At 47.8% G+C, this 7,060-nt stretch overlaps 1 pseudogene; it reads left to right on the top strand.

Annotated features, from left to right (window-relative positions):
- The first annotated feature begins 263 nt into the window (after nt 1-263).
- Nucleotides 264-7,060, top strand: part of LOC112080999 (basal cell adhesion molecule-like) — a 21,866-nt pseudogene continuing 15,069 nt past the window's right edge.

The following is a 7,060-nucleotide window of genomic DNA, read 5'->3' on the forward strand; positions in this document are numbered from 1 at the left end:
TAATGTCTATACATACCGTCGTATATTCTATTCTTCTACTTTTTACATTTGTGTGTATTGTTAGATACTACTGCGCTGTTGGAGCTAGGAACACAAGCATCTCGCTACACCCGCGAAAACATCTGCTAAACACGTTTATGTGACCAATAACATCTGATTAGATTTCTGATTTGATTTACTACTACATTGTACAGTCAGAAGCATCAAGCATAAAATCAAGTCAATTCCTGACAACTGCATATCCCGGGAATTAATTCTGTCTCATTCCAGTCAACCCCTTCTGTTCTACCTCTCTCTCTCCCCCTCCAGAGGTGTACATGGTGCCGTCAGTGGTAAAGGAAGCATCAGGTCTGTTCACCATCACCAGCACCCTGATGATGCAGCCCCAGAAGGCTGACAAGGACAGCGTGTACCACTGCACCGTGGAGTACAGCATGCCCAACGACATGATCAAACAGATCGACTCTGACACCTTCTCCCTCACCCTCAACTGTGAGTGGCTGTCTGTCTGTCTGTATCTGTCTCCTCACTCTCTCTCATTCTTTCTCCCTCCTACTCTCTCGTTTTCTGTCTCTCTGTCTGTCTGCCCTACTCTTTGTTTTTCTCCCTGTGCTCTCTGTCCATCATCCTATTATTGTTGTCAGAAACTGCCGTCCTGAGACCAGCCTGTCATTCATCACCCTTTTGAACTCGCCCTCTCGCTCTCTCTCTCCCTCTGCCTCCCGCCCTCTCTTTCTCTCTCTCTCTCTCCCTCCCTCTCCCTCTGCCTCCCTCTCTTTCTTTCTCTCTCTCTCCCTCTCTCCCTCCCTCTCCCTCTGCCTCCCCCTCTCTCTCTCTCTCCCTCCCTCTCCCCCTCTCTTATCCAGATCCCTCTGAGACAGCGACCTTTGTCCTGGTGAACACTGAGCCAATCAGAGAGGGTGACGAGGTGAAGATGATGTGTGAGACAGACGGAAACCCTCAGCCTGAGATTGAGTTCTTGAAGGATGTAAGGACCAGCACACATTTACTGCATTTCAGACTATACAGCAGTGCAGCTATACACAAACCCTACAGTACTGCCATAGTCCACCCTGTTCATCTCATAAATCATTGAATAATCTCTCTCTCTTTCAATCCCCCCTCTCTCCACCCCTCTCTCGCTCCCTCTTTKTTGCTCTCTCTCATGCTCAGGGGATAAACATTAAGGAAGGAGTTGCAGGGGGACTTTTGACTCTGAAGTCCGTCAAGCGTTCGGATGCTGGGGTGTACAAGTGTACGGCCARCGACTTTGATAACCTGGATGCTGATCTTAATGGAGAAGTCACTCTCTCTGTCCACTGTGAGTATCTATCCATCCTCCTGTCTCCCCTGAGGTGGTACACTTCCTTTACTCCATCTGAGTCTTATGAATACTGTTCCATCACCACTCCTTACGCCATTCTGATGCATTCCTTTGCCATCTGATTTGATATACTGTTCCATCACCACTTCCTTTAACTCATCCATCTGAAGTCTTTAGACTGTTAACTGTTCCATCACCACTTCCTCTACTTCCATCTGAGTCCTATGACAATATACTTTCCATCACCACTTCCCTACGCCATCAGTCTTATGATATACTGTTCCATCACCACTTCCTTTACGCCATCTGAGTCTTATGATATTACTGTACCATCACCACTTCCTTTACTCCATCTGAAGTCTTATGATATACTGTTCCATCACCACTTCCTTTACTCCATCTGAGTCTTATGATATACTGTTCCATCACCACTTCCTATTACCCATCTGCAGTCTTTAATATATACTGTTCCATCACCACTTCCTTTACTCCATCTGAGTCTTATGAAAATACTGTTCCATCCCACTTCCTTACTCCATCTGAGTCTTATGATATACGTTCCATCACCACTTCCTTTACTCCATCTGAGTCTTATGAAATACTGTTCCATCACCACTTCCTTTACGCCATCTGAGTCTTATGATATACTGTTCCATCACCACTTTCCTTTACTCCATCTGAGTCTTATGATATACTGTTCCATCAGCACCACTTCCTTTACTCCATCTGAGTCTTATGAAATACTGTTCCATCACCACTTCCTTACTCCATCTGAGTCTTTATGGAAATACTGTTCATCACCACTTCCTTTACTCCATCTGAGTCTTATGATATACTGTTCCATCACCACTTCCTTTACTCCATCTGATCTTATGAAATACTGTTCCATCACCACTTCCTTTACGCCATCTGAGTCTTATGATATACTGTTCCCATCACCACTTCCTTTACTCCATCTGAGTCTTATGATATACTGTTCCATCACCACTTCCTTTTACCATCTGAGTCTTATATATACTGTTCCATCACCACTTCCTTTACTCCATCTGAGTCTATGATATACTGTTCCATCACCACTTCCTTTACTCCCACCTGAGTCTTATGATATTACTTTCCATCACCACTTCCTACTCCATCTGAGTCTTATGATATTACTGTTCCATCACCACTTCCTTTACCCCATCTGAGTTCTTATGAAATACTGTTCCATCACCACTCCTTTACTCCATCTGAGTCTTATGATATACTGTCCATCACCACTTCCTTTACTCATCTGAGTCTTATGATATACTGTTCCATCACCACTTCCTTACTCCATCTGAGTCTTATAATATACTGTTCCATCACCACTTCCTTTACTCCATCTAGTCTTATGATATACTGTTCCATCACCACTTTTCTTTACTCCATCTGAGTCTTATGATATACTGTCCAATCACCACTCTTACTTTCTTTCTATTTTCATCTAGTTTCTTATTGATCTTATGACTATTTTACTGTTCCATCACCACTTCCTACGCCATCTGAGTCTTATGATATACGTTCCATCACCACTTCCTTTACTCCATCTGAGTCTTATGATATACTGTTCCATCACCACTTCCTTTACTCCATCTGAGTCTTATGATATATACTCGTTCCATCACCACTTCCTTTACTCCATCTATCTTCTTATTGATATACTGTTCCATCACCACTCCTTTACTCCATCTGAGTCTTATGATATACTGTTCCATCACCACTTCCTTTACTCCATCTGAATCTTATGATATACTGTTCCATCACCACTTCCTTTACTCCATCTGAGTCTTAGATGATACTGTCCATCACCACTTCCTTTACTCCATCTGATCTTATTGATATACTGTTCCATCACCACTTCCTTTACCCATCTGAGTCTTATGATATACTGTTCCATCACCAACTTCCTTTACCTCCATCTGAGTCTTATGATATACTGTTCCATCACCACTTCCTTTACTCCATCTGAGTCTTATGAATACTTTCCATCACCACTTCCTTTACTCTGATATTTTTACTTCCATCTACCACTTCCTTTACTCCATCTGAGTCTTATGATATACTGTTCCATCACCACTTCCTTTACTCCATCTGAGTCTTATGATATACTTACCATCACCACTTCCTTTACTCCATCTGAGTCTTATGATATACTGTCCATCACCACTTCCTTTACTCCATCTGAGTCTTATCTATCTATACATTAAGAAGCCCTGTAGTCCTGTCTGAACAATCTCAGAACCACCACAGGGTCACTAACTCACATCATGTGTTAGGTGTGTGTGTGTGTGTTTGTTGTGGCTGCTGCTTCTGTGTACCTGAAGGTGAGATTGACGCTTGCCTTGGAGGTGAGCCCCAAGCACAGAGGGCACTGCGCACCACACAGATACTCGCCAGCTTCAGCAATGTCCACTGAACTTCAGAGACAAGACACCAGTCTGAGACAGCACCGTGGAGCCCTGTTGAACAACCACACAGTATGAGGTTAGGGGACAGTTGCACACCACACTAAATATTCTTTATCTCTTGTTCTTCCACGCCCTCTCCCGGTTTCTCACCAAAAAACTCAGTCCTGCTCAGTACAACCACATTCCTTACCCAGTTAACACGTTCACAACAAACAAACAGCCAGATCAGAGGTGGACTGGTAGTAACACAGGGAGGAAGCAGGAGAGGTGGACTGGTAGTAACACAGGGAGGAAGCAGAGAGAGGTGGACTGGTAGTAAAACACAGGGGGAGGCAGGGAGAGGTGACTAGTAGTAACACAGGGAAGCAGGAGAGGTGGACTGGTACGTAACACGTTCACAACAGGCGGGAGAGGTGGACTGGTAGTAACCACAGGGGAAGCAGGGAGAGGTGGATGTAGTAACACGTTCCACAACAGAGAGGTGGACTGGTAGTAACACAGGGGAAGAAGCAGGAGAGGTGGACTGGTAGTAACACGTCAAACAGGAGAGGTGGACTGGTAGAACACAGAGAAGCAGGGAGGGTGGACTGGTTAGTAACACAGGGAAGCAGGGAGTGGTGGACTGGTAGTAACCACAGGGGGGAAGCAGGGAGTGGGAACTGGTAGTAACACAGGGGAAGCAGGGATTGAACTGACTCATGTAACAACAGGGGAAGCAGAGGGTGGGACTGGTAGTAGTAACACAGAGCGGGAAGGTGGACTGGTAGTAACACAGGGAGGAGCAGGGAGAGGTGGACTGGTAGTAAACAAGGAGGAAGCAGAGAAGAGGTGGACTGTAGTAACACAGGGAGAGCAGGGAGAGGTGGACTGTAGAACCAACAGGGAGGAACAGGAGAGGTGGACACTGGTAGTAAACACAGGATGGAAGCAGGGAGAGGTGGACTGGTAGTAACACAGGAGGAAGCAGGAGAGGTGGACTGGTAGTAACACAGGGAGAAGCAGAGAGAGGTGGACTGGTAGTAACACAGGAGGAAGCAGGGAGAGGTGGACTGTAGTAACACAGGGAGGAAGCAGGAGAGTGGACTGGTAGTAACACAGGGAGGAAAGCAGGGAAGGTGGACTGGTAGTAACACAGGGAGGAAGCAGGGAGAGGTGGACTGGTAGTAACACAGGGAGGAAGCAGGAAGAGGTGGACTGGTAGTAAACAGGGGAAGCAGGGAAGGGGACTGTAGTAAACAGGGAGGAAGCCAGAGAGGTGGACTGGTAGTAACACAGGAGGAAGCAGGGAGAGTGGACTAGTAGTAACACAGGAGGAAGCAGAGAGAGATGAATGTAGTAACACAGGGAGGAAGCAGGAGAGAGGTGGACTGGTAGTTAACACAGAGGGGAAGCAAAGAGTGATGAACTGGTAGTAACACAGGGAGGAAGCAGGAGAGGTGGACTGGGTAGTAACACAGGAGGAAGCAGGGAGAGGTGGACTGGTAGTAACACAGGGGAGGAAGCAGAGAAGGTGGACTGGTAGTAACACAGGAGGAAGCAGGAGCGGGACTGGTAGAACACAGGGAGGAAGCAGGAGAGGTGGACTGGTAGTAACACAGGAGGAAGCAGAGAGAGTGGACTGGTAGTAACACAGGGAGAAGCAGAGAGAGGTGGACTGGAGTAACACAGGAGGAAGCAGGAGAGGTGGACTGGAGTAAACACAGGGAGGAAGCAGGAGAGGTGGACTGGTAGTAAACACAGGAGGGAAGCAGAGAGAGGTGGACTGGTAGTAACACAGGGAGGAAGCAGAGAGAGGTGGACTGGTAGTAACACAGGAGGAAAGCAGGGAGAGGTGGACTGGTAGTAACACAGAGAGGAGGCAGAGAGAGGTGGACTGTAGTAACAAAAGGAGGAAGCAGGGAGAGGTGGACTGGTAGTAACACAGGGAGGAAGCAGGGAGAGGTGGACTGGTAGTAACCACAGGAGGAAGCAGGAGAGATGGACTGCAGTAACACAGGGAGGAAGCAGGGAGAGGTGGACTGTAGTAACACAGGGAGGAAGCAGAGAGAGGTGGACTGGTAGTAACACAGGGAGAAGCAGGGAGAGGTGGACTGTAGTAACACAGGGAGGAAGCAGAGAGAGGGACTGGTAGTAACACAGGGAGGAAGCAGAGGAGGAGTGGACGTGTAGTAACACAGGAGGAAGCAGGGAGCGTGGACTGGTATAACACAGGAGGAAGCAGGAGAGGTGGACTGTAGTAACACAGGGAGGAAGCATGGAGCGTGGACTGTAGTAACACAGGAGGAAGCAGGGAGAGGTGGACTGGTAGTAACACAGGGAGGAAGCAGGGAGAGATGACTGGTAGTAACACAGGAAGGAAGCAGGGAGAGTGGACTGGTATAACACAGGGAGGAAGCAGAGAGAGGTGACTGGTAGTAACACAGAGGGGAAGCAGAGAGTGATGAACTGGTAGTAACACAGGGAAAAGCAGGAAGTGATGGACTGGTAGTAACACAGCGAGAAGCAGGGAGTGATGGACTGGTAGTAACACAGGGAGGAAGCAGAGAGAGGTGGACTGGTAGTAACACAGGGAGGAAGCAGGAGAGGTGGGACTGGTAGTAACACAGGGAGGAAGCAGGGAGAGGTGGACTGGTAGTAACACAGGAGGAAGCAGGAGATGTGGACTGCTGATAAAACAGGGAGGAAGCAGGGAGAGGTGGACTGGTAGTTACACAGGGAGGAAGCAGGGAGAGGTAGACTGGTAGTAACACAGGGAGGAAGCAGGGAGATGGACTGGTAGTTACACAGGGAGGAAGCAGGGAGAGGTGGACTGGTAGTTACACAGGGAGGAAAGCAGGAGAGGTGGACTGGTAGTAACACAGGGAGGAAGCAGGGAGAGGTGGACTGTAGTTACACAGGGAGGAAGCAGGAGAGGTGGACTGGTAGTTACACAGGGAGGAACTAGGAGAGGTGGACTGGTAGTTACACAGGAGGAAGCAGGGAGAGGTGGACTGGTAGTTACACAGGGAGGAAGCAGGGAGAGGTGGACTGGTAGTTACACAGGAGGAAGCAGGAGAGGTGGACTGGACTTGCCTTCTTCCACTGGACAGTGTGTGTGTCTGAGGCCTTGGTCTACACTGCAGCTCCACCATGTCTCCCGTCATTGTCGACAATGGACCAGCAGGCCTCACATTCATTGTTGGTCAATGTCTGAGAGGCAGAGAAAAGAGGGATACAAAGAAAGAGGGGGAGGAGGGAGAGAGAAAGAGGTGGCTGAAGAGAGAGAGGATCTTTTAAAATGGATTATATTCTGGGATCAAAAGTGTAC

Source organism: Salvelinus sp. IW2-2015, unplaced genomic scaffold (genome assembly GCF_002910315.2).
Source record: "Salvelinus sp. IW2-2015 unplaced genomic scaffold, ASM291031v2 Un_scaffold16645, whole genome shotgun sequence".
Lineage (NCBI taxonomy): Eukaryota > Metazoa > Chordata > Actinopteri > Salmoniformes > Salmonidae > Salvelinus > Salvelinus sp. IW2-2015.